The sequence below is a fragment of the Sturnus vulgaris genome, chromosome 3 (assembly GCF_052056855.1).
Source record: "Sturnus vulgaris isolate bStuVul1 chromosome 3, bStuVul1.hap1, whole genome shotgun sequence".
NCBI lineage: Eukaryota > Metazoa > Chordata > Aves > Passeriformes > Sturnidae > Sturnus > Sturnus vulgaris.
In genome coordinates, this window is record NC_142245.1 from 62994943 (window position 1) to 63022044 (window position 27102).

The 27102-nt window shown below is 40.7% G+C and overlaps 1 long non-coding RNA gene across 1 annotated transcript in view; it reads left to right on the plus strand.

The window, feature by feature from the left end:
• The first annotated feature begins 3218 nt into the window (after window positions 1–3218).
• The window catches only part of LOC148224380 (uncharacterized), a 54875-nt gene continuing 30991 nt past the window's right edge, over window positions 3219–27102 (plus strand). Inside the window, exon 1 of the long non-coding RNA XR_015802499.1 lies at window positions 3219–3651. This is a non-coding gene — a long non-coding RNA (uncharacterized LOC148224380). The remainder of the gene's footprint in view (window positions 3652–27102) is intronic.

Below are 27102 nucleotides of genomic sequence, written 5' to 3' on the forward strand. Positions count from 1 at the left end.
AGAGAAAGAGAGCTGAATTTACTTAATCTGCTTTAGATTTCTACAAAATTGGTGCCTTCATGTGAACTAGTGGCTCCCTTTATAATCAGACCTGGGTTTAGGCAGAAAGTGTGTGTCTCTGGGGTGCAATTAGCCTGTCATAATTGTGCCTCTGTGTCAGGATGTTTGCCTTAGGATCCATGTCCACTCTTCAAAGGTGATGTGGCACTGAGACTTCAGTGTTAATGTTCAATATGTAGCTACATACCCAAAACCTGGATTTATTTCAAATCCTCTATTAACCTAGTTCATGCACAAAAATATCCTGAAATGGTTCTCATTCCCCACCAGGTAGAGAAAAATTTACACTTTAATTTTGCTCTGTCTTCATCAATCAGAGAAAGGGTGCAAATAATTAATTCACATGGAGTCACCTGCTAAACAAATATGTAAACCCAAAGCAGGCATTTAAGGTCTAAAATTTCTTCTTCAAACCTCTCTAGGAAAAAAATTACCTTTCATGAACACTTTACTGAAGCTAATATTACTCCAAATAAGGCACCAATGAAAGAGGAAGATTTCATCAAAGCTTCAGCTTTGTGAACATTTTCTAGCTCGACTGCTTTAAAAAGATGTAATTCTATGAGTTGAAAAAATTCAGCTGTGTCCTTCCCCTCACAAAGCCAGAAGTTGCTGTCCATTGAAATACTGCATAAAGTAGCTTATTCCATCGCTGGGGGGAAGTATAACATGTGGAGGCAGAGCTGGGAAGGCAGCTGTGCTGTTCCCTCTGTGGCATTTTTCCCATCCACGTGGGAACACCTTTAAGAAGGCTGCCTGTCTCCTGTGCTGGGAAAAGAGATCACACCAGTGCAAAGACTGTGCAAAATAAATGTACTACACAGTCCTGCAGAAAGTGTCTTCCTTGATAATGCTTGCCTTCTTCTTCAGTCATGAAGAAAGTAAGAGACAAAACATATTACACCCTTTATTTTATTGCCTTTGCAAGTGATATTTTTCTATTTGGTAAAAATGTGTGTTACTGTTTATTTTTAAATTCCTCAGCCAGGCTGACATCATGCTCTGCACATTATGAGAAAAAAATACTGCAGGGACTTTTCTTTTTTACTGACTTTCCAGAGAATGTAGTGTTGCAACTACTGGCAAGTTGCATAGACAAACAGTGAACGGATGATACCACATTTAACTCCTCACTGGACCATTATCTCCACAATACAGAATTATTCTTTTTTCTTAAAAGATAGTGTTTGTCAAAGGTACCAGGTAGCCACCAATATGGCCTCCACTTGAAATATCAGCTCCTAGGATACCATCTTTTCATCTGTATGCTATCAAGCCCCCATGTTTTTCTGATTCAGCCTCAGAGAATAAATAAAATTTGAAGTCTTTAGCTGATAACTAATTCTTCTACTCAACTACTCCTTTCGTTTGTTCTGGCCTCTCCCTCTATTCCAGGTACTTTCTCCTGACCCTGGAATCTCACAGTCCTATCTTACCTTTTCTCTTGCCCCCCTTTTCAGCTTTTCTTTGATTCCAAAGGTTGACACTAAAGTTACTATGTTGGGAGGTGCTTCCTCATTTTAATGTGGATTTGAAAACAGAGTGACTTTTACTCTGAATGGCTTTTGCTCATACAAAGGAATGTGAAGGAACAAGGAATAAAATACTTATTTTCTTTTCCCAGTAATTTGTAGTAATGTAGTCTCTGATCACAACAAATTCGTCTTTGGGTTGGTCCTTGTGGCTTAGAAAGGGAAATGTTTTCCACTTTAGATGCTGGCATTTGTCCTGTTGGATTACCTGGGCCAACCCATAATCTTCTGGGACTACTACAAATATAATAAAGTCCTTAGGAGTCTGTGCTCCACTTCATGAGAGCTCAATTTAAGACGGTTTGTCTCTCATGATGCACCAAAGTGTAAATAAGAAACAAATCCCACAAGCACTTGAAAGGAAAAAGTGGTGGGGACAGGGCCAGTAACAAAAACATCTCAGACTTGATCTCATCTTATGTTGTTGGGATGTTGTCCTGGCTCTTGCCAGGACAGGATTAACTTTTGCAGTAGCCAGAAGGATTTCATGGCCAGGACCTGGAGGTTATTCTATACCACATCACGTAATTTTCCAGGAATGTGGTAGTGAGTCCCTTCTGATGTAGTAAGCCTAGTGTGAAGTGAGCAGTCAGGTAGTGCTGCTTCCTTCTGGTACTGATATTGTAGCTGTTATGGTTTGTTTTGCTTGTTCTGTTGCAGTTTCCAGTAAATTGTTCTGATCTCAACCTGTGATCCTCACCTTTTCTGCCTCAAAATCTCCTGTCTATCCTGCCACATGAGGAGGCAGCAGTGAGAGAGCAGTGCCTGATTTGGAGTGCTTCAGTCAGAACACTAAATTGGGGAGTACCATTCCTAAACCATGACAGATGTTTCCAATGTTGAGAAAACAGGAAGCAAAATACTTCTAGAAAAATTTGATAGTTACCTCCTCTACACTGCCCACTCTGACATCAGTTATCCTCTACTGTTTTTCAGAGAAGTAACTGCAATAGACACAGACCAAGGGAGAAAAAAGTTGCTCTCTATTTATTCCTTTAAGGAAAGCTTTAGAAAGAAACTTGCTAGATTGGAACAAGAAACCAGATCTTGCAATCAGCTCCACAGTCAGTGAGGCTCTGCACAAGTCCAAGAGGCTGGGGAGGGAACCTCGAATGACCTGGCTGCAGACCAAGATCAAAAGGCATTTACCTTTTATTTCATGTGACATCAAGCTAATGCAATGTTTTAGAGGTGGTGTTGAACCAAAACATTGTCTCTGAGCCCCATTTGAGAATACAAACAGTCAGGACCTAAAGTCAGAATTAAGCTCTGAAATTTATGGCCAGTTTTTATTGGTGTGCTGGAATGAACAAAAACCCCAGCTCACTGAGTGTTGGAGGAGAGTTATCTCCCAGATCAAGACCTTGACTCTGCATCTTGCATGTAGCTTAAAGTTTGCTTGTTCACTTCCCATGAGAGTCATCTTGGCTCTGTCGCTATTGGTAAATTAAAGGTGCTTGGAATAGTTCTCTGGCTCTGAGCCCAACCCACATGTGAGAGCTTGTGTCCACATCATTAACTTCTCTTGCCCTCCAGAACGGGATGACTGCATCCCAAACTGTCTGTTTGAAATGATCCTTGTTCCACTGTGGGGGTGCTTGCACAGCCCACTCTTGGAAAAGCGCCTGGATAACCCCACCTACTAAGACAAGCGTGTGGCTGTAAACAGCACGTCTGGATCAAATACACAAAACTACCCCAAAACTCACAGTGTTAAAGAGGTAGATGACCATAAGCCAGAGTAAATAGCAACAAAGGAATTGCATCAACTTTTGAAACAAAGAAGGAATAAGCTTGAAAGGAAATGTAAAAGAAGGATCTCAATTTGTAATGGGGGTGGAGATCATGATGTGAAAACAGCCTCTGCTGTGAAAACAGTCAAAACCTGATGTGCTCCCAGCAGAGACACCCTGCAGCACCCTGACCCCTGACAGGCACAGCAGAGCCGGCTCCCCATGGAGCAGTCAGCACCTGGACAACAGGCAGGAGGCACGGGAGCCCACCCCAGCCATGAGCCCCAACCTGTGGAGGGATGAGTGGGCTGCAGGGAGCAGCAGGGGTAAGTGGATAGCTGGAGATCCTCCATGACTGAGTGTGTGCGTGTTTGCATATGCATGTGAGGTAAAAGTTTCTTGGGATTAGGCCTGGAAGAGTGTTGAGAGGTTTGTAGGTGTTTATTGACATGTTAGAAATGTGATTCATCTGTTATGTTATTGATATTTTTCTCATGAGAGAGCCAGCATCCTATCTGCAACATGTACTTCAACTGCTCCTTTGGAGGTGTTCTCCCACTAGATGCCAGGAAATAAGCAGTGTCTCTGTAAGAGTAATGTAAGAACTGGTACAAATATAAGAAAACCTGGATCCCCCTTTTTTTTAAGGTGAAATGCAGCAAATGTTGTGGAAAATAGCACATCATCAGCTGGTAAGCAGTTTGAGAGAATTATGTGCAATAATCCTTTACCTTTCTGCCTTCACCAGGTCTTTAATCCTTCTTTATTTATGTATGCTTGCATTAAAATTTTGAGTGTGGACCTTGGTATGATGGTGACTAGAAGGCTACATCTGCATGTCCACAAGATTTTGTAGTCAGTCCCTGCACAATCTGTGCATGGAAATTCAATCTGATGGTGGTGACACATATTTTCATGCAAGTTACTCATGGGGAGTGACAGCTCACCTTGCTTTGGCATCTAATTCAGTGTTCAGTGAAGTGAAGGTAGAGAAGAAATCTCTTGATTCTGCTAATGAAGGAGGAAGCAGCATCTTGGGGAGCCCCCAGAAGAAAATAAGGTACCCCGGGCATTGGGGCAGGCAGGCAGCCTCTTCCCCTACAGACCCTTGAAAATATTTTCTCTCCACTGGGCAGGCAGTGGTGCTCGATGAACTGCCTGAAACCTCAGCACGAGTTTGTTGCAGGCCGACTGGATCTCAGCTGGTAAATCCTTTGGGCCTGATCTAACACCTAGTAAAGAAATTGGAAATTATCCCATTTGTTCCACTGAGTTTCACAGGATTTTTATACATCTGCTTGTGTCCTTTCTTCTCTCTTGTGATTAATATAGATTGCACAAGAGGAGAAAATATTTAAATACAAACATTCTTACATGAAGACCTTTTTGTTTGTTTGTTTATTTTAGGGGATTTTTTTTTAAGTGGGGCAAAGACAGCAAGGTGCCTTTGCAGACTACTTCAGTGTCAGTTGTTCACTCTTCACCCTGATCTATGAATACAGAAATCCCCAGACTAGTTCTGGAGGAAATGTTTGGACTAATAAAGGACTAATATTTGTGGTTGCTTTAATTGCATATGATTTAGAGTAACAGTCATAAAGTGTAGAACAACAATCATAAAGTGTAGCACTATTTTAAATCTGGGTATTCTCAGCAGGGATTCAATGCAGTCTGGGAAAAGCAGGTAGAATAAAAAACATGCCTTGCATATACTTTATTGCTCTTCTACGGCACGTAAGACTTCAGTAAGTTTTTTCTATTGTTCAGGAAGCGAAAAAAAATTAGGTTCTCAACATTCTGACATATTAACTAATGTTAAAAACATTAGTGCTGCGGTGAAATCACTCCACATGTTATCAGTGATTTTATTGTTAGGTCTGCTCTGGTCTGTAGCCTGACCTAAATTCTTTCTACTCACTCTGTTTATAAATTTAAGACTAGCTCTACAAGGGAATTTAGGCATGACTTCACTGAACTAACTTGCTGTCTGAATCCAGATCCTTGAAATAGCTACTTGCCTAATGGTCTCTGAGGAGTACAGCGCCCATTTAAATTAACAAGGGTTAGGTTAGGCTCTTAAGTAGGTTTCTAAGGCACACATTTAGTGCCATCGGTGAGCATCCAGTAACTTGCAGACAAGGAGTGCAAGTCAGCTGATATGGCTTAATTAAAAAGTTGCAGCAGCTAATTCTTGAAGTGATAGCCTCAAAAAGTAGTTAACAATAACAAGTTAACAAATGTTGTGGACTGTATCTGGAAAGAATTTGAACGTTTCCTCACATGGCAAATGTGTCAGCTGGTGTTCACAACCAGCCACTAACAGAGCGGGGACATGCCTACACCATTCATTTGGGAATGCTGGCATCTCCCTTATTCAGCAGGCTAGACACTCATCTTTAGCCTGTGTGGGACTGAATTCAATAACCCAAGTCTTCTTTTTTAAACCAATGTATCAAAATCACCTCATTTAGCAATATGTGGTTGTCTCACTCTTTTTGTTTAAATTATGGCCAGCAGTGGTGGCACTCAGATTTCATGTTATACATTAGTCTACACAACAATGTACTCTCTGGACTATTCCTGTATTTTAGCAAATGACCATATACTGAAAAATGCATCAGAAGTCTGGACCGCAGTGACCATGATTTATCATAAACACATGATGCAATGGGTGAGCAACTGGCTCATGGGTTGGGCACAGAGGGTCACAGTGAATGTGGTGACATCAGGCTGGCCACTGGTCACTCGTGGGGTTCCATAGGGCTCTGTCTTAGGCCTTGTGCCTTTCAGCATCTTCAGAAATTACTTGGAAGCACAACTTGAAGAGATCCTAAGCAAGTTTGCAGATTATACAAAAAGGGGAGGAACTGTTGTCTTCCTGGAAGGCAGAGGGGCCCTGCAGAGACGCCTCGACTAATTAGAGAGATGGGCCATCACAAAAGAAGTGAAGTTTAACAAGTGCAAGTGATGAATTCTGAACCTGAAATGGAGCAACCCAGGTTGTGTGTATAGACTGTGGAATGAAAGGCTGGAGGGAAACGCTGTGGAGAGGGACTTGGGAGTTCTGGTTGATGGCAAGTTGAACATGAGTCAGCAGTGCCCTGGCAGCCAGGATGGCCAAGCATTTCCTGGGGGCATCAGGCACAGCATGGCCAGCAAGGCAAGAGAGGGGATTGTCCTGATCTGCTCTGCACTGGGGTGGCCTCACTTGAGTACAGTTTTGGGCACCACAATATGAAAAAGATATTGAACTGTTAGAGAGCATCCAAAGGAGGGCCACAAAGATGGTGAAGAATCTGGAGGGACAGCCATATGAGGAGTGGCTGAGGTCACTTGGTCTGTTCAGCCTGGAGAAAAGAAGACTGAGGGGAGACCTCATTGCAATCTACAATTCTTTCACAAGGGGAAGTGAAGGGGCAAGTAGGAAGTACCAATCTTTTCACTTCTGTGACAAGTGACAGGACTCAAGGAAATGGCGTGAAACCAAATTAAGGGAGGATTAGATTAGATGTCAGGAAAAGGCTTTCCACCCAGAGGGTGGTTGAGCACTGGTCCAGACTCCCCGAGGGAAGTGGTCACTGTACCAAGCCTGACAGAGTTCAAGAAGTATTTGGACAACTTGCCTCTCTGGACAATATGATTCCCATATTGTTACTTGTCATAGCAGTTCAGCTGAAGCAACAGGGCAGTACTGTCTTAAAATGGGATATACATTCCATGGGTTCAATCTCAGAAAGCACTGGAGAGACTAGAGTCCAGGCTTCCTCTTTATAGGTGAGTAGCATGACAAGTAAACTCATAAGTGAAAGGTTTCTTTGCCCGTTTCTTTTTTAGAAAATTGGGAAGTGGTGACTTGCTTTTACGAAAGAAAGTCATCTAGCATGATGTGAACAGCAAGGCTTTGGAGAAGGGTATGTGCCTGGGCTTGACTTTAGGCAGCACTTAAACTTTCTGGATTCTTTTTCTTCCCCTAGATTGTACAGCCTTTTATGAACTAGTTTGGAATCTTGTATGCATAAACTGGTATTACTGGGATCACATACCCATCTTCAAGTTTGGCACTCACATATCTTGCCTTAAATTACACAGGAAGGTGTGTGTAAGAGCCAGGAGCTGAATATGAACTCTTACATGTCCTGCAGTTACCTAAAACTGACCTGTTTTGGCTTCCTCCTCAGCTTTACAAGAATATTTATTAAAATTTAAGATTCTTTAGCATTGACTTTCCTGGATTTCTGGGTTTGTGGGTTGGATGCACAGTAAGCATTTGTGAGCATTCATTCATCCTTTACTTTTAGAAAAATAGCTGACTGTAGGTGCCTGGAAAATTTTATCTGGTTTGACTGCAGAGATCTATCTCCTAGATATTTGGCTTGGCAAAGTTTAGCAAGCACTGTCATCGTCATCTGCAGCTTAGAACCAGAGGTCCCCACAAGACCTTGGAAAGTTGTATGGTACAAACCCATCAACACAGGACTTTTACTCCCTCCTCCCCCAACTCGTGATTCTCCTTCTAGGAGTTCAGCTGCCTGTGATCTTAGGCTTAGTTTTGATACAGCCCAGCTGTGCAACCTTAGCTCAAACTTTAAGGAAAATACTGAGTTATGAGAAAAAGCTGTGAGAAAGTACGTAGACTAGAATCAGCCAAATTATAATGTAGAATTGAAGGCAGCGTAAGATCAGTGGCATGGGTAACAAATGAAAGATTCAAGGAGAAAAACACAGACAAGGAAAGTTATAAAGGCTCACTGGAAAAGGCAGTGAGCTGGAAGATGTCACCTCAGTGACACCAAGGACTAGCCTGCTCCCAGAAGCAGCAGCAAAAGCTGATACTTTTCACCTGATGGATGCTGGCCTGGAGAGCAATGTCCTGCAGGGTGTTTGTTGGGGGGGTGAGGAGCATGCTGATTCTTAACCTCATACCTAATGCTAATGCTTTCCACCTCACTTCATAGTTATCTCTTATGTGCCCTATCCAACACATAACTGTCTTGTGGGGTATTTCATTGGTTATAGCCTGTTTTGTGAGTCTGTCCCTTCATACATGGTAAAAGTTGCCTGAATAAAGATTGCCTGGGGACAGAAAAATAACCTGTGAAAACATGGCTCTGTAGTACTGTACCTTAACACAGAGCAATATAGTATTGTACAGAGTACAGTTAAATCATTAGAGATATTTTTATATTGCATGTTTCCTTCCTAGGAACTATTAAACTTAAGGTGTGCTAGTTTTAGTGGGTTAGAAATCTACAGCTGCCTGACTGGAGACACATACCAATCTAACCTTGTAATACAAAGAATGGGAAATATCCCAGAGGAGTTCAGTGTTTGAAAAGAAAAATATCAAGACCAGCACAGCTCTCCCTATGCCAGATTACCAAAGGAAGGAGGTTATTGAGATACACTGTCACTTTACTTTTGCTAGCACAATTAGTGAAGAACAGAAGGCTAAGAAACAACATTGGTAGCACAGTGTGTGACTCTAAATACCCACAACACTGACAATTAAAATATCTCTTGCCATGTTTAAACGTCACATTTACACTTCCATGTTGCTGTATATAGAAGACTGATGGTACCTAAAGTCAGCACGAGATGGCTCAGCTCTTCTCAGGATTGGGCATATAACCTAGCAGGTAAAAATTCTGATATATCAAGAATTGTTGGCAGAAGGACAGCAAAGTTTTCAAATTTAAAGGTGTCTTAAATTAGGAATCAAAACTTTTTTTGTTACTGTGAATTCTTGTTTCATTTTTCTGTAGTGGTTAACAAGTGAAACAAGGCAACTTTATTAGCCTGAACGTTGAAAAAGGCAACTTGTGATTATTGGCATGAATAAAGTTGTCAAAATGTTCCCTCTCTTGATGTAGTGTCAGCAGCTTTTGGATCTTTGTTAATATTCTGCCTTTCTCAGCTGTTTATTCCTGTATTTATTCGATAGTACTTCCTTTGAGTGTAACTCTGCTTATCTAAAGTAGAAGATGGTGAAGCAGAACACTCTGGAAACTGCATATTAATGTATCATGCCTTTTATTTATAAACTCCAGGCTTCTTCAGATTTTTCTTTTATTCCTGTATAAATGTGAACTTTTCAACTTGGATAGTCTCGTAAAGCATTTTTTAAAAAGTACAAAAATTGCCAGTAGAAACATATATCTTAAAGTAATTCATATTTTGGCATGTAAAGTCCTCAGTTATTTTATAATGGTTACTTTATATTGTTCCCTTTATTAGATTTCTTTCTTCCTTTTTTTTCTACTTTCAACTGATTATGTCCATGGAAACTAGCCCTAATTGTAGCTTTACAGGCAGGCCATGTTTTCCATCATTGGCACATGCTGATGTAAATCACTGGGGAGTAGCACAGGACAGAGCTGCTGTTTTCTGTTATGCTGGAAATCAGAACAAGATTGGTATTTCTGATTAATCATTTTTGCAAGTGGTCTACCAATTCCCTGCCAGATTATCATGCAATAAATAAAAACATCACCAAAGATGTTAGGCTCAGCACTGATCAAAAAAAGATGATCTTTCAAGGTAGATGTTTCTAAGTTTGAACTTACTAAAGTGGCCTTCACAACCTAAGTTCATTTTACCCATAAAAAGCCTAAGTGTTCTTCCTGTAGGTATACAGACATACATATCATCCCTTTCTTCACCCTTGATGCAGGATGGAGCTTGTGACACCTCTATCCAGGCTGCTGCAGGGATGCACGGGCCATACCAGTGGTGCAAGGATGCCTCCAAACCCTGCTTTGCTAAATAGCTCTGTGATGGCCATCAGACTTGAGAAAGCTGGGACACTGCTAAACAAAGAGGAAGCCTTGGAAAAACCTTTTTTTTTGCCATCAAGACACCACTGAGACTTCGAGAGCTGTGGGGAATGCATCAGCAAAAACTCAGCAGAGGGTCAGCAGCAACCTAGGGCTGGGGAGCACAAATTTTGCACTGCTGGGGGGCTAAGGCAGGCAGCCTGCCCACATGTGTCTGTCACCCAGCTCAGGGCAGAGAAAGGGCTCTGAGTGAGCTTCTCCTCTCCTGGGCAGCCAGGCCACAGAGACCTGCCACAGAGAGGGATGTTTTGGGCCAGGGAAGGTGAGCCAGAATGTTTGCTTGGGAGCTGGTACTCGCTTCCCAGCTGCTGTCATGCTTGGTGGGAGGATGGGGCAGATTTCACCCATCAGTGCTACCCAACAGCAGGCTCCAGGTGTGCTGGGGCATGGGTGAGGGGATGGCAGTCAGCCTCAGCAAGACCTCAAAACACCTCAGGGGCAACAATTCTGGGGAGACACTGAGGTCGGTCTCCAACTGCTGCTACTCCTTTTGCAATTTAGCCCTGGTTTAGATCTTGCTTGGGCTAATCACTATCCATTTCTTTAAAGCCAAAGGTCCTTGGCAGAAGAGAATACATGTCTCTTAAGGGCTATCCCAGGCCTTTTGAGTTGCTGTACCGTGAGGATTTCAGATAGCACACTGATGAGTTTGCTCTGCCCTAGCAGATAAGGAGAGTCTTCTGTCAATATGGTTTTGATCTCTGGCCTTTTCTAACCCATTATCTTTGGGCACAGGTTTTTGGAGGGCTAAACTCAAATTTGAAACTCCTGTCATGAAATTTTCCATTTTACTTTTCTGTATGATCTTCTTAATATGAAAAAGAGATATAATTTAATTATCCTGTTGCCTCTTCTGTGTTAATCCAAAACTTGTCTTTGGCTGAAGGTTTTGCTGACTTTATGAAAAACTTGTTTTAAAACACCTGAGTGTTAAAAAAAATATTTTTTTCCACTTTCAGCTTCAGAGATTTTGAGTCTGCTCTACGTATTCTACAAATCCTCATGAATTACAAGTACTGAAACATACAAAGGTGTATTAAAACGTGTTTGCATTTATGATTTTTTTAAATTCCCCTACTTTGGATGGTGTTAAGCTGACAGAAGAGCTAGAAATATAATGTCACAACAGAAGCACTGGAGTTTAGCTGTTAGAATCTACGAACTCAGGCACATATGCTCTCCTAACAACGCCGCTCATTCAATCACATTCTAGCAGCCTCCCGTCAGGAAGCGCTGATTTGTTTAACTCTATTAAGCTTAGATAAGAAAGGTAAATAATATGTCACCCAATATAAGACAACCACTCCAAAATAAGTTTGACATTGGCCAACAATCACTCTAACATTTTTGTGGCTTTAGCAGCTTTGGAGACTGTTGAATGGCACAATGGGGGAAAAAAAGAGAGCAGGAGAACGAACGCCCGCTTGTTGCTTTAGCCTATTGGGGATGAATTATTGGGAAGGACAGCCAACACTCAGGCTAAATGCTAACAGATGTGGTGCCGAATGTGCCATTCAGACGCTGGTGGTTTGCTGTGCAGCAGTAGGAAGTGGCCGCAGTGGGTGGCAATGGGAGTCGGTGTCCGGCCGGTGAGTGGGGGGGGCCTGAGGGGGCACAGCCTCGGCTTCCTAGACAAATCCCACCCATCAGTGAGGCTGACACTGCAGCTAAGTGCATGGTTCAACTTTTGTACCTGATTTCTGCCAGGAAACATCCTGTTACTAGGCATGTCTTTGACAACAACCTTGAGCATGAGGCAGGAGAAAGGACTCAGGTCTATTTGGGGGCACGGGCAGCTCTAAAACTGCTCTGTTGCATAGGTCTGTTACACAGACCAGCCACCAAAGCTACAAGGCCTGAACAGAGAGGCCTCCCCTGCTCATTGGACTCACTCAGGTGGTGATGAAGAAATAACTTTGCCACAGATACGTTAAGGAAGAGTTTTCACAAAGTCACTAATGGCTTTTGGTGTAAGATGGGGTAGTATCCATTAAAAGCCAGTCTGGGGTGTCCTAGGAGCTGCATGGTGTGACAAAAACAGACTGGTTGCTTCACCTTGCAGACATCTGCCAGTTGTTTTCCAACAGAACTGTTTTGCAGCTTCTTGGCATGTAAATTACAGTGGCATAGCTCTATGTTGAAACTTCACAAAGTTGTAGTAAACTGGTTGAATGCCTTGTGGTGTTCAAGGATTCAGTGAGATGGACAAAAAGGTTTTCAACACAAAAATTAGTATTGCTCAGTGATGTGGGAGGTCAGTCAAGGAGCATCAAAAACAATAGCAAAGACCCACACAAGGAGATGCAATTAACTTGTGAGCAGACTAAAAGCCAAAGTTTGCCCAGAAAAAGCCATCACTGGACATTCAATGAATGAAGGCATTCTTACCACAAGCTGGTTTCATAAAGGAGCAAAAGATGGCCTGTTGGCAGAGATATGCTCTATCCCCTCCCACCTTCCTGATTCACAAAGGGTAAGAAAAGGTGTCAGCCAGCGGCTTAAGTTTTTCCAGAACCATGCTCAGGGAACTCATCTTCTTGTATGCAAAGAATGCAAGTGATTTCTGCCACTGATCGTCAATTATTTGGTTTTTTAGTGGACAACTCAGTTTGATACAGCAAAAAATGTCACTGAAGAAAAGATTGTAATGACTTCCTCCCAATCTCAGCCCTTTTTTTAGGTTTGACTATATCCTGCTCTGTACTCTTCCTGGTACAGGAATAATTTAAATTATTAAATAATATAACATTAAATGTCTGCTCTTTATACACTGTGTCTTCTCACCTTTATTTGTGAGTATTGAAAAAAAAGAGACCATTGCATGTTTTTTTTCTCTTTTCTTGCTTGAACTAGTCAAATCCATGTTTCAAGGGTCAAACAGTTAATCCTTGGAAGTTGGATTTCTTATCCATCACTCCACTTTCTTGCCTACCAAATGAGACAGGACAGTATTATAGTCAAAAGGCTTTCAAAGCTGTAGCAGCAGCATTTTAAAATTATTTCTTTCAGCTCGATAAATTTCATAGCTCTTAGGAAAGGAAGCTCTGGAATATTTTGTCTGGGGAAGCCATGGACCATTCACCAGCTGCAGATATAAGATATAAGTGAACAGCAGGATTTTGGCTTCTTCTTACACTGTGACAGATTTTGCTGAAGAGACCACAAGAATTGGATAGGTAGCCTGTGTTTCAAGTCTGAGTTTAAACTGCTCTGAAGACATCTGTTTTAGTTGACTCTTGTAGGTGGGAATATCATTCCTAGTATTCCTAGTATCATTCCTTTAATGAAACTGCTAACATCAAGTTTGAAATAAATTTAATGTAAGGAACACAAACAACTCATAGACTTGAATGCACTATAAACCAGCATGTTGCCTCCTATCCAGGTCAGTCTGGCAAATATGTAATTATCAGAGCCATTACCAGTCTAAATTTAATCATGGGGCAAAATACAGCTGCAAACTCCATCTTTACAGGGACAAATGCATCAGATTCAACACCCTGTTATTAAGTAGCAATAAAGACACCAGGATCCAAAAGTTATATTCCAAATTTATTCCAGAGTCCCCACTTTTGATATTGTTGTGTTCACCAAATCAGCTGGATTTTAAGGGTGCTTGCCCTTTCTTTAGGTCATAGTTTCCCATGAGCCAGGCAGATCTGAATGTGAGTCTCAGTGACCACAGAAAACAAAAAATGATGCTGTTCTGTCTCACCATCCAAGCATGGGTTTATGCAGGCAAGAGAGCTGGCAGAGATGGGGAGAACTGTAAAAACCTCACATTAGTAGTGGTGCCTGGGTAGAAAGCAGATATTGTTTGATATGACTAATCTCAGCCACTTGCACAGGCTTTTCCAACACGCCTGTGTTTTTCAGATGCCAGTCTTTGTGGATTTTGGATTTCTTATTTAGATCTTTTTCTTTCTTTGCCCAAATTTCCTTAAGCAATCTAGGATATGTTTGTTATTTTATTACATGCTTTACCTGTAGTTGTAAAATGCTGGTAAGCCACTTTCTGGAAAGACCACAAGAGAATGTTCTTTAGAATTACAAACGAGTTGTACTGGGATGAGCTTCACATTTAACTGTTTTATCTCACTTCCCTCCCTCACTCTGTGAAGTTGATAGAGAGAAACTTGAGTTGCAAAGCTGGCTCTAGACAACACCTCCAAAATTCAGCTAGCTGGAATCTGTGCTTTTGCCTCAGTTTTTGAACAGCTGATATAAACCAGTAGACATCCACTGATTTCAAAACTCCTGCTGTTGAATTATGCCAGCTGAACTCTGGCCCATTTTGCATCTTGCCGTCCCTCACCGCAGTAGGCAGTGAGTGCAGAAAGCACACATTTCTCCATCATAGTCACCCCTAAAAATGGGCCAGACCCCAAGGTGAATCATGTAAATAGGAAAAGTTTTTACAATAGGAATTCATTCGAGAGAGGAAAATCATTCAATGAAAAGGGTGGGTGCACAGAAGAAACTTCTCTCTGTTCAGGAGCAAGGTCCTTGTGAGCACATCTCAGTCTAGCAGCCAGGGCTGTGACACTTATTCCATAAAAGCTGCCTAAATATTTTTTACTTCTGCTCAATGTTGTTACATTAGGACTTTCAAAAAGTAAAGAGATCTTTTAGTTCTCGTTTCCAAATGATACAGAAGAGAGAATTACATTTTCTGACAAAGACAGTGATTTGAAGAGTATAAATCACTAGTCACGTACTCAGTAAGGATTCCCTGTTGCTGGAAAATATCTGCTGCATTTTCAATTTTCTACACTTCTGAACAATTGATTGATTAAATATTTTCTTCCTTTCTTTCTCCAGTATGAATTGAGTAACAAAGAGCACAGATTCATCATGGAAGAAAAATTTATCTTTAGTACACTCAACAGCAATAAACATTTAATACTGTGTAGTAGCAGTAGATACAGAAACACACATCCTGAATGAAGACTTTTGACACTTTGCTATGCACTGAGCAAGTGGGTAGGAAAGTGTAGCCTGGAGAGTCTGTAGAAGATCCTGAGATAAATTTTCCAAGAGACATAATTTTTTACACTTCCATGGAAAAATGAATAAAGAGAGGTTGCAACTGGACTGTGTCCTGTGCCATTCAGAGCTGTTATAAGTAAGCTGGATGGCTGATAAAACTGAGTTACTACATATTCAGAGGGCATAATAATTAGAAAGAGCATACATCTGCTGGAGGCAGGAATAAAACAAAAAACCACAATAGAGTAACTGGAGAAATGTTCTAATGCAGTAATTACTACAGCATTACAGTAAGTCTAAATGAAGACAACAAACAGAACTACCAGTTTCTACACTTTGGTGGAAAAACATGTTCTTGGTGGGGAGAAATTGACTAGACAGCAGATCTACAGGGAAAAAAAAGAGTAATTGGAAGATGGACATGCTTGCTGAAAATTGTGAATGTAACCTTGGGGGGTATAAACTTGCATAAGAGCCTTAGAGTGATGTCATAGGATGCTTCAATTCCATTCAGGTTTGAAAGACCTTTGCTGGACTGCAGTCTACAGTTTTACTCTAAAGAGGATGTGGACCTACAGGAGAGGGTTCAGAAAGCAGCAGCTTAAATCTCCTGAAATGAACTGGTCTTTTTTTACTTCCCAAACGAAGACAGTGCTTTCAAAATAAATATTCATGGCGAGGACATTAATTTCTGGAAGGTTCCAGAGCCTCTTTAACTTGAGGCTTTCAGACAGATACCTGCTAGAAATGAAATATATAGTTTGTATAGTTTGTTTTTGAAATGAAGTAGAACAGTGCAATCTTCTGAGATCTCTTGAAGAGGACCTTCAGATTTTACATTGTTCTTGTGATTAACCTAGAACTTAAGGAAGTTTGTCACTTCCAGAAACAGACAACAAAGGTTGTTGCATTTAGAAAGCTGTTTGTGAAGATTTTACGAACTCATCCAACAGAACCTGGAGCTTAAAGATGTGTGCTTGCTGTTCAGCATATGTGAAGAGACCTATGTATGTGGCTGGAGGGAGACACTGAGGGGAATGCACACAGGATAAGGGATTCTCTACAGTCACCAGCTCAATGCTACTCAGGGCAGTTAGAAGAAATGGGCTATCCTTCTGTTTTGTGTGCCGTGGGGTTTTCTTAACCTGTTAACCCTGAATAAAATACAACATGCTTGACTGGAAAAATAGCATTTATTTGAAGATGTTAAGAAATGGAAAATCCACTACTTCTTTTGTAATTTTCTTTAATGGTTGCCTTCCCTTGGGAAGGGGAAAAACCCAACCCATTCCAAACCAAACCAAATCAAACCAAACTGAAACAACCAAATAACACCTCCCTTCCCCCCTGTCTGCCTTATTTCCAGTCTGAATTTTTGTGGATTTAATTTTCAGCTCTTCTTTATTTTCTCAGTAGATTAAAAAGCCCTTGAGTGACTGGTCTTCTTTCTTTTAATTTTCCTTTTTTTTTTTTCCCAATATGTGGATAAAATTTTCTGTTTGTCTCCTTGAGAAGTGAAGTCCCAGTCTTTCTGGTGCCTCTTCTTTTTTTGTATTCTCTCCAAGTTCCTGACACCCTCTAAAAACTACAGTTACCAGAAGTGGATATGATGCTGTAGTATCTTTCTGCCAGTGCTGAATACAAAAGTTAATTTACCTCTCAACTCCTACTCACTGATCTGTTTATTCAGCTATGAACTGCAGAAAGATGAAATGACCTCTTGCATCATGGGTCTGGTTCCCTGCTATTTGAATTGCCCAACCATTTATAAGAACTAGAACTGCTGCACTGGGTCCAGCCAAAAGTCCATGAAGGCCACTACCACTTCTCTGCCAGTAGCAAGTCACAGAAACTTAAGGAAAACCAGAACAAGTTTACAGTGATATTTTTCCCAGTATATTTCACAGTTTTCATCGGTTTGCAGTTTAATGAACTCTTAAATAAAAAGCTGCACCTTTGCGCTTAATAATCTGTGATAGAGTTTTCCCCATTAATTTATGTAATCTGACACTTTCTAGTCCTTGTACTGTGAAAAATAGTGAATAATCCTTCACTGTTCATCTTCTCTATACTGTTCATGACATTTTATTTCTTTATCATGTATTCCTTTGCATTTCTCTTTTCCAAGAGAGATACTCTTAATTTAGCTCACACTATAGAAGTTAATGCCTAATTTTCCACATTGCTGTAATTTCTGACTTTTTTTCTCATTTTACTCTTTTATTTTGGAAATGGGGACAAAGAACTGCACACAGAATTCAAGATGCAAGTTCTATTTTTAATTTGTTTGTCCTGGTAAGAGAGCTCTGCAAAAGGACTCAGCACCAATACTCGGTTGCCTAAATTAGTTATTTAAACACACTGGCCAGATTTCCAGGACTACTGAGTACCCACTGCCTTCCACTGAGGTAGTGGAAACTGTGGTTTTTGCTCTTCTGAATCTCTGAACCCTGCTGTGGACATTGAGCACATTGGAACTAACCTTTATAATACAAATATATCTTGGAAATAGCTGTTTGCCCAAACAGCAATAGAATGAAAAAAAATTCCTCTAACTCTTTCACATTTTTTAATGCTGAGGTTAAATATGCAATCATGGGCAGGCAGGAAGAGGGTGTGCAAACTCTCTGCAACTGTATCATTTCATCATTTTTATGAGCAGTGGGGATTATTTTTTTGCAAAGATCACTATGCATTATAAAAACATCTGATTTTTGAAACACATTTCCTGGCATCTTAGATTTCAGCAATATTTCTTCCTTTCTTCTTGTATTTTAACTTTCTTTTTAGAGTTTGTGCTTTTTCTTCTTTTCCCCACCCCCGCCCCAAGCACTCCCTTCCCCACAATTTCTTGGAGAAAATATGACTAATTATATCTAACTTAGGTTACATTTCTATTGCCCTATAGAAAAAAGTGTTTATCTTTTACAACAGCAGTGAGAATGTTGAACTGCATTACTAATCTGATGTATTCCTTTATAACAGATAGGGGAAAACTTTAGCTCTTTTTAACAGAAGGCTTTTTATCGGTGCAACCCTTATTCTTTGCCACGGATTGCAACTTCACTGAAAGGCCTAAGTGAAAAAAAAAAGGAACAAATAATGAAGCAAAATTCATGAATTTGAGTACACCTGTCTCTTGTACTGAAAAAGTCCCAGGGAAAAGTAGTAGTATTGTTCTCCTCTATGAACCTGTCTCCTTTCATAAGCATTGCACAATTTTTTTTCTCCATATAATTAAAAAAGGAGGGTTAGTGTCTTGGGAATTTGTATGCTTCACTTACTAGCACCTGGTGTACCTCTTTCTCTCTCTTGCTTTGTTTCCTAGCAAACATACAGAGTAGATTACATAGTGCACAAAAGACAGGAAAGTCCACAGGACTGCTTCTTTCTGGAAAAACATGGCAGCGTGGTTTTACAGCATTAGGAAATGCATCTCTCGTTTGTCCTTCAAGGAAGTCCTTCAAACATGAAATAAACATTTGGTGAATGAAGTAAATGGAAATACTGACCTTTTCTTGCCTGCCAATGGTAACTAGGGACCTGCATTGCAAGGATTTCAGATCCTGAAGCAGTAGAGGATTGGTGGAGTTTGCTGACAGTTTGGACTAATAAATACCAAGTCTCTTTGATGAGCTCTACCTGAGTTTTCTTGTGACAAGAAAATTCTTCACCCTCAGCATGACAAATGAAAGATCGTCACCATTTCCAGGATTGCATGCTCTGCCTTCTTTAGCTTCTGGAGTCAAAATCATCGTTGCCAATCTTAGCAGTGCTCTGTTGGCCAAAGGGATTTCACCAAAAAGAATCTGCCTCAATATTTTGCTACTAAACTATGCCCATGCTAGGACTTGTTATCAGAAGCAGAGCATTGCAGAGAGCTAGCTGAAGATGTTTCTCATCTAATTACATCTTAGTGCCTACAACTCTACAAAGATAAAGCCTATATTATGTGATGGACATGTTAAAATTGTACTTTGTGCCCAGTACAATAAGATATCTGTCTGAATAAAGGTGCTCCTTTACTAAACAATCATGTAATTCTGAGAGGTGTACTTTGAATTTCCCTTCATAAGCAATAATGTTCACATGAAAGAGAATTTTTCTATTAGGACACAAGACACAAGTGTCATAGGTGCTGCCTAGAAAAATGAATGCTGACTTGGGAATCTAGAGGCATGAGTTAGGGCCCCAGCCACGATTTTGTGTTGCTCACAAAACTTAGAAAAGTGATCCTACTGCCTTATTTTCAAAAGAAGGATAATTGCTGACTTCTAGACATGCAAATCAGGATCCATCCAAATGTTCACTTTTTCACACTTGCCCTCTCCTTTAGCTCCAGCAATGCTGGAAATGTTTGTGGCCTCAGATCTAACAGGATTTGCCTAGCACCACCTCAGAGCATGCTGAGGCCATGCATCCTTTTCATCCTACATATGCTGTGACTTTGCTTGCATCCTTGGTCAACTACTTTGAAATCTAGCATTGCAAGCAGTGTAGAACAGATAGGTCTATTTTAGCTGTATGTTTGGCAGCATCTTTGGTATAGAAGATGTCTGAACACCAGCTCTCAAAGCAAGTGCCAAAGATACTTTTGGGGAAAGCCTGTATGCAAGAGCTGGCAGCTGCTCCCTCCAAAGCTGTTGGCATAGCTCCTGGGAGCCCAGCTGATCCATAATGGCCAGAAGCCTGCTGGGACCACATGAGGGCAGGGGAGGGATCCCTGGGCTTTGGATCAGCCCCAGGTAAAGACATAACTCACTTTAGTTTTGCCAAACCTGGAGAAAAGTGAGAGTTGGCACTGAGAAATTGTTGGGAAAAGCAAACAAGATTGACATATCCTCAAACAGGCTGAACTAGGGCAGTAACATAAGGGTGCATCTGCAACCTTCAGGTCTTTGTTATGCTGGGGGAGAAAAGAGAGTGAAAATTGTCTTCCTGTGGATTTGCCTTACAAATTCTCAATGCTTTTCTCACCCTAGATACTGTTGGGTGGCATGGTGTGGGATGGGATGAGATAAGATGAGATGAGATGGAGATGAAGCAGAAAAACATAGTACCCTACTTACACGAAATTCAACATTGTGTTGATGAAGAAAAAATTATTGGATTCAGAGTTTCACCTAACCTGAGTCTCAAGAGACCGGTTTTGTCTTATATCTCACTTACTGTTCCTTTCCCAAAGTAATACTGAAATCCTCCTGCACAGCCTAAATGAAGCTGAACTGAAGAAATCTGCAGAAGATGCAGATGGAGAAGTAGACCCAAAACATTCATTAAAACTAAAGGTTATGATGTTTTTCTTGCTGTGTTGGCACTTTGCAACTTGCCTCCTTTTGAACTGCTATAGCAAAACTATATTGCTTTTTTTTTCCCAATATGATTTAGGTACAATATTGACTTTTTGTGAAGAAAAATAAATTAAAAATTAACTAAACTACAAACAAACAAAAGAACCCAAACACCAAAGCCCCCAGATAGACTAAACCAACCGAAAAAAAAAAAAAGCCACAAAACCAAAAACCCCAGGTAATTGATATCCCCAAATATTGTACCTTACTGAAGTCAAAGGAAATTTTGCCCTGGCCCTCACCAATGCTGCAAATCCTCTCTGATGCTTCTGTAGGCCAGGGAAACGAGGCCTGGGCTCATGGTGAAGCAGTTGCATGGCTGTGGCACTACAAGAGCATTGCTATGGCCCACTGGCCCTCAGCAAGGGGTGATGTCTGAGCAAACCACATTGCAGTTGTTCAGGGAGTCATTGCCCATGGAAACTGTGACAGTGCAGAGGCACACACACAGTGTCAGCATAGAGGCACAGAATTATATTATATATAAAAGCTTCCAAATCCTTTTGAGGCCCCTGGGGTAAATACACCACCAAATCCGGGCGAAACCCAGAGCTCGCCTGCTGTTGATTGCAACACTGGGTATTTCTTGCACCAAACACCTCAGCAGGTCCTGGCTATGATCAGAATGGCACCTTGTTCCTGTGAGCAGAGATAGTCCTATTGCTTCATGCAATATAAATGTCACTTTTACATTGCTTCACAGCCTAACTTTGCATAGCACAAATAAATGGGCAACGGCACCTTATGCGAATCTAGTGCAGTGCACTTTACATTCAGTGTTGCAAAACAGCCTGGCTGGGCTGTGACCTTTTGCTTTTGTCAACCTCCTGACTCAAGAAGAAATGGAAACAAGCTCACAGATTACTTAGTAATGAATAATACTCCAGATGTTTTTAACCCCGTCTTCTGTTGGACATCAACAGAGGCAGTTGATGGGTGCAGTTATAATATATCTTTACTCTCAAAGAAAAAGAAAGAAAAAACTGGCTCTTGTTCAAAAAGGAAACAAAACACAGTCACATGAGTGACTTTACTAAAAGAGGCTCATGAAATGTACCTCCTTCAAATTAATCTTACTGAAATCCTAAAATCAGAGGGGTGCCACAGGGTGTTAGGTTAGCAAGCCAGAAGCATTTGCTATGACCTTCAATTTCTCTCACCACAACTCAGGCCAAAAAACATCTCCAAGTAAGCAGATTTGTATTCTTAAGAGGTTTGTAACATGGGTGAAATTGCTATGTGTAATTTTTTTCTATAAAAAAAAAAAAGGAAGAGAGAAAATATTGCAGCTGCAATCAACCCATGGAAACTGAAGCAACAAAATGGAGCGTGAGCTGTAGGAGTGAGCAGTTCTATGAAAGCCTGAATGTGCTGCTGAAAAACACCCAGTGAAGATGCTCACATTCCTCTGCAGAGAAGAAATGGATGATGGCAACCCACACTAGCTAAGTGGCTGGTTGTATTTTAAATGGTTATTATTTATTCATTAAATAAACCAATTAAATGTCTCACCTCACTGAACAGCCACAAGAAACATTATCCAACACGGGCAGGCTACCCAAGGAGGAGAAAGCAACAAAGAAATACCTCTGTTTTCTTCCAGATGCCTGGGAAATTTGGCAGCTTTTATCAACATTCCAAGCAAACTCAAAAGTCAGATACTCACATCAAAAATGTTCTATCATAAGTTCCTTTGTTTTTCTCTTCCTGAAAGTCTGGGGCAGAGTGGCAGACACTGGGGGGACCGAAAAAAAAAAAAAAACAACAAAAAAAACCAAACTAAGAATCTTCATAACAATTCTAAAATTGGAAAATAAAATTATTATATTGAAGGAAAAAAAACCCACCCAGTTATAGTGGAAATAAGGTGCATAAAAAATGTCAAACTTATTGGACCACCCAGCAAGTACCAAACTCAATAGTTTCCTTCAAATGCTTCCTGGCTTGCTTCCTGGACAGACATGCCACAGGCAGCAGGCTGAGACTCTCACAAGCCCTCTCCACCCTTCCTTCATGGTCAGCAGCTGATAACCAGCCAGACTTGATCTCACTCACGTTGCAGCAGAGGGTAGCATTAAAGGGTAACACTAAAGAGCCACTCCACCTAGAGAGCACAGCTATTTGAGTGTGCAGAGCTTTTTGTTACCTCTGCCTTGTAGCCACAGCGAAGCATCTCTCATCCTGCAGTGCAGAGTTTCCAGCAGAAAGAACTTCTTTAGCACCAGGAGGCAAATATTTATTTATTCCATCATGCCCAGAAGCAGAATTTCAGAGGTAACAGTTCCTCTCTCCTTTCTGCTGGGCTCTCAGCAGCTGCCAGGTGTATATCCCACGCCTGGCTTTGAGGCAGCTATGCTGGCCCTCCACACCTGAGCCAATGGCATCCAAAGGCTGGATTTTTCCAGAGTACTAAGTCCTGGCTAGCTTCTGATTTCTCCCGAGGTCACCAGCATCATTTTCCTCCATCTGAGGAAAGCTGGATAAAATGATAGAAGCATCTTAACACTCTTTATAGAATCATGCAATTCAGAGATCATTACAAACATGTCAAATCTATCTGTACTTGAGATACGTATGTTTGTCTTCTCTTCCTCATATTCTCTTCACTTTTCTATCAGGCATTGACTACATTAAGTATAAAAAAGAAATAACATTTTCAAAACTTTAATTCCTCTCCCCCGTTTTTCATTGATTTGAACTCCAGGTAACAGGCTTATGCATTTGATTAAAAAAAAAGAGATCAATACCATAGCTGCCTATATTATATATATGTAATGGGATATTATAGTGCCATAGTACACTGTATACTATGTGGTGAATTACTGCATTGAGTTCAGATATACGATACAAGCTGTAACACATTGTGTGCATTTATGCAGCATATAGAATGTGTATATATATATGTATACTTGCGCCTACATATATGGTATATATTTTTATATAGAATACAAGAATGTCTGTTATACAGCATATATAATAGTCTGTGGTCTTCAAATATGCAAATTGCTCTGTATTGAACTGTTAATGAAGCCATATGCATTTATCAGGTATGTCTGTCTGTGGACTTTCACTGCTGTAAGATGAGATTAACTATGACTTCAAACTTCTGCAATATATGCAGTTTTCTTCCATGCCACCTATTTTCCCATGCCTCTCTGTCTACTGGATTTTGGTTAAAGAAGCTGAAGTATGAGCTGTATCAGTTCCAATGCTGACTGGCCAGTCCATGCATATGTCCCAACTGGCCAGCTGGCAGACCAAACCAAGTCGATAATTACTACTCTTACACTGTAACTTTTTGTTTAGTCCTTGAACTGGGCTAACCTCCATTACCAATCCACTGACTCCACAAAGTTTGCAGAAATGTAATTTTGTTTGAAACTTCTGTCTTTCTGTCAAATTTGCTTGGAGTTAACCAATAGGCAGCAGGAGAAATGACAGACACATATAGAAACAAATAGAGGAAGAGGAACCAAGCCCAGATCAATCTGCCATTCTGCACTTACACCCAGACCTGTGTTTCTATAGACACAGCCCCTTTTTATAGACCAAGACATATTCAGAAAGAAAACATGAATAATGTTGGACAAAATTTTTCATCCCTTGCAAAATCACCAGTGATCAGATGATGCTGATAGGTATGCAAAACACAGGAAGGCTTTCTGCATACAGAGAAAACTTTCAACAGGTCCAGTGCAGGCTGGAGGTGTCAGGCTTACTGCACAGGCTCAGATGAACCACCTGAGCAGAGCTGCTCACCTGCCCATGGCAGATTGACTGCACTTATTGGCAGAGGACAAACATGGCTGGTCTGATGCATCCTGGGCTTATCAGGTTTTCTGTGTGTGCATCACACATTTCTCTGCCAAGGGAATTCCAAGGGAAACCCTTATTACAGTTGGAAGTGTTATTGGAAAATTTTAACAAGAATATTTTTCAAATAGTAATTTTGAAATGTGCAAAGTCTCACTGGAATAAAGCAATATAGAATGGCATAGGTGTAGAGCATGAAAGAATTACTGGGCTTGGAGATATATAACTAAGTACAGGCTTATTAGGAGATTGCTGAAGGCTTCAGCAGGAAAGGGTGAAATTTACAGATACACTCAGATCACATGAGAATTACCATTTTCACTTCCAAAATCATGACCAGTCACACCTAGCATCTATGAATGTAAAGAGAGATTCTGAAAACAATAGTTCTGATTTAATTTGCTTTTATATCTTGAAATACTGATGTTCCTTAAGCTGGAGTGGTGCTAAATTTGGAAGTGTTCTGGAGCACTTATGAAAGTGATGTAAAATATTCGTATCCTCAACAGAGAGAAATGCAATCTTTTGACTGGGAATCAAACCAGCTGTAATCTCTACAGATGAAATTAGCTCACCTGTATTTTAGCAGGCCTCCCTCTCAAGTGAAGAGAGACAAAGAATTTCCTTCAGACTGTGGTTCATCTTTTCATTCTTGCTTTCAGGTGCCATCTAAACTCTTGTGGACTGATGACTGTTTCTACTCCTTGGGGTTATATCAGGCCACAAATTCCTAGAGCTGTTCTTTGCCACAGGAAGAAAGTATAAGAATGGCCTCCGTATTAACCAGTGATAAAAAACCCACAAAAACGCAATGCACTCGTTCAATTCCCTCAAACCCTCACCTTTGTGGTGATGCCTGCAGAGGACTGCAAAGGCCTGTAGTTGTTATATTGACCACAGCTATTTTGTTGTCCCCTTATAACCTTCCCAGAAGTATATTGTATTTATCTGTGGCCACTGCTTGCAGACTGTGAGGTCCTTATAGCAGGAAAAACTTTTACTGTTCTGCAGTTTTGTGCCCTGCAGTTAGTGTGATGGTTTTTATTGTGCCATAATCCTTGACTGTAGCTACAAGAAAATGACTCCGAATGCAGATCTAGCTCTAGGCAGAAGCTCAATTTGCCTAGGGACTCTAAGGAAAGATAAACAATCTGTAGCCAAGCCTACTTACCCATGACAAGGCTTTACAAGCAGGTTAGCAGCTGCTGCAGGAAGAGGGGCAGCACCGTGTGTGGTGGCAGCCTCTCCTGGCAGTCATGTCCTCTCATTCCATCAACTGTGGTCTCCCCATGTACCAGAAGCAGCAAGCTCAGCTCTTGAGGAGTCATTCCTGGTTCTTCACCACATTGGTCTTTTCTCCATACCTCACTCTATTTTCCCTGGCAGAAGTTTCCTTGGCCTTAGCCTTGGCAAAGAGAAACTCTGTTCTTGCTGTGCTGCCCGAAGAGCCTTGAACTGGCACCATCTCTACACACAGAAACATCTATGAATAAGTAGCCAATTTTGAAGCTTGCTCAGTTCCTGTTCAGTAATTACACACTGAAGTTCAATGTATTTTAGTTCATTTTAGGTGGGAGATGAGTATTCAGCAAAGGTAGTAGCTAAATGCCAGACTTTCTCAATTCCCTCCAAAACACACATGGAATAAGACTGCAGCCTTATATAATGCTCTGTTTGTTAGAGGTAGAAAAATAGGAGGGCGTCTGTACAACCATGTCTAATACTTTGGTCAAGCTGTATTAATTATATACACTATTATTTTTCAATGCATGAATCAAAACAGAGGATTTTTTTCCTTTCTATCAATAAAGAAAAATGCCTTATTTATGCAGGTGCAAAGTGCTCTGTGTGTGTGTACCCTGGGCTAGGTGAATGCAGGCTCTTGCTTGGAAGCCATTTGAAAAATACCACCGATTTGTTTGGATTTTTTTGCCAGCAAGGATTGGTCACAGGGTCAACATATGGGACTGATTTAGGGCATTATTCAAATGAGCACTCTGTGCCACTGCTTTCTTGCTCTCTCCCAAAACAGCAGCAAACTATTTCAGCCGTCAAAACAGTCATTTTGGTAGAACATACATTCTTATCCACAATCTGTGAGTTACACCTTAATGATTTATCCCTACTAGCTGCTTCCCTATTCTCTGAAATCTTCCCCATGTTGTTATTGAAAAAGTATGAAAATATATATAGCATACAAAAATGTAAGCATGCATTTGTCTGCCTGTATTTGTATGTTTGTGCTGGTGGTGCGAAGTTCAGCATTATGGATGACCTCATGTTGCAAAAATCATCTCTGCATATATATTTTACTAATGCTCTGGAGTGTTCTGATCAGTGTTCTGGCAAGGTCAGTGGCTGGGATTAAAATGTTCTAAATTGTTAAAATGAATGTGATTTTAAAAATGCCTCCTCCCTTCTCACAGTTTGTAAAATATTTTCCAAATGCTGGAGAAAAAGCAGAAGCAGGAATGTAAATTTTCAGTGATTAAATAACTCGTTGTTCACTACAGGCACAGTAGGTCCACCTCCTGAAAACCAAGCCCTTCAGCAGAAATGATATCTGGGAGGAGATCTCATACTCCTTTTTGCTTACAGCAGAGGAACAAATGATTTGGCAAATTGCAAGTCATTACAAAATCAATGGAAGAGTGTAGTTAATATTTAATTTAGGTACTTTCCACCAAAAAAAAGAGCTGATAGTTAAATAATAATAACATCTTTCTTGCAAAGTGGGGATGAGTAGCAATGAGACAACCGAGGAAAAACTGAAATCTGCTACTGTCCACCT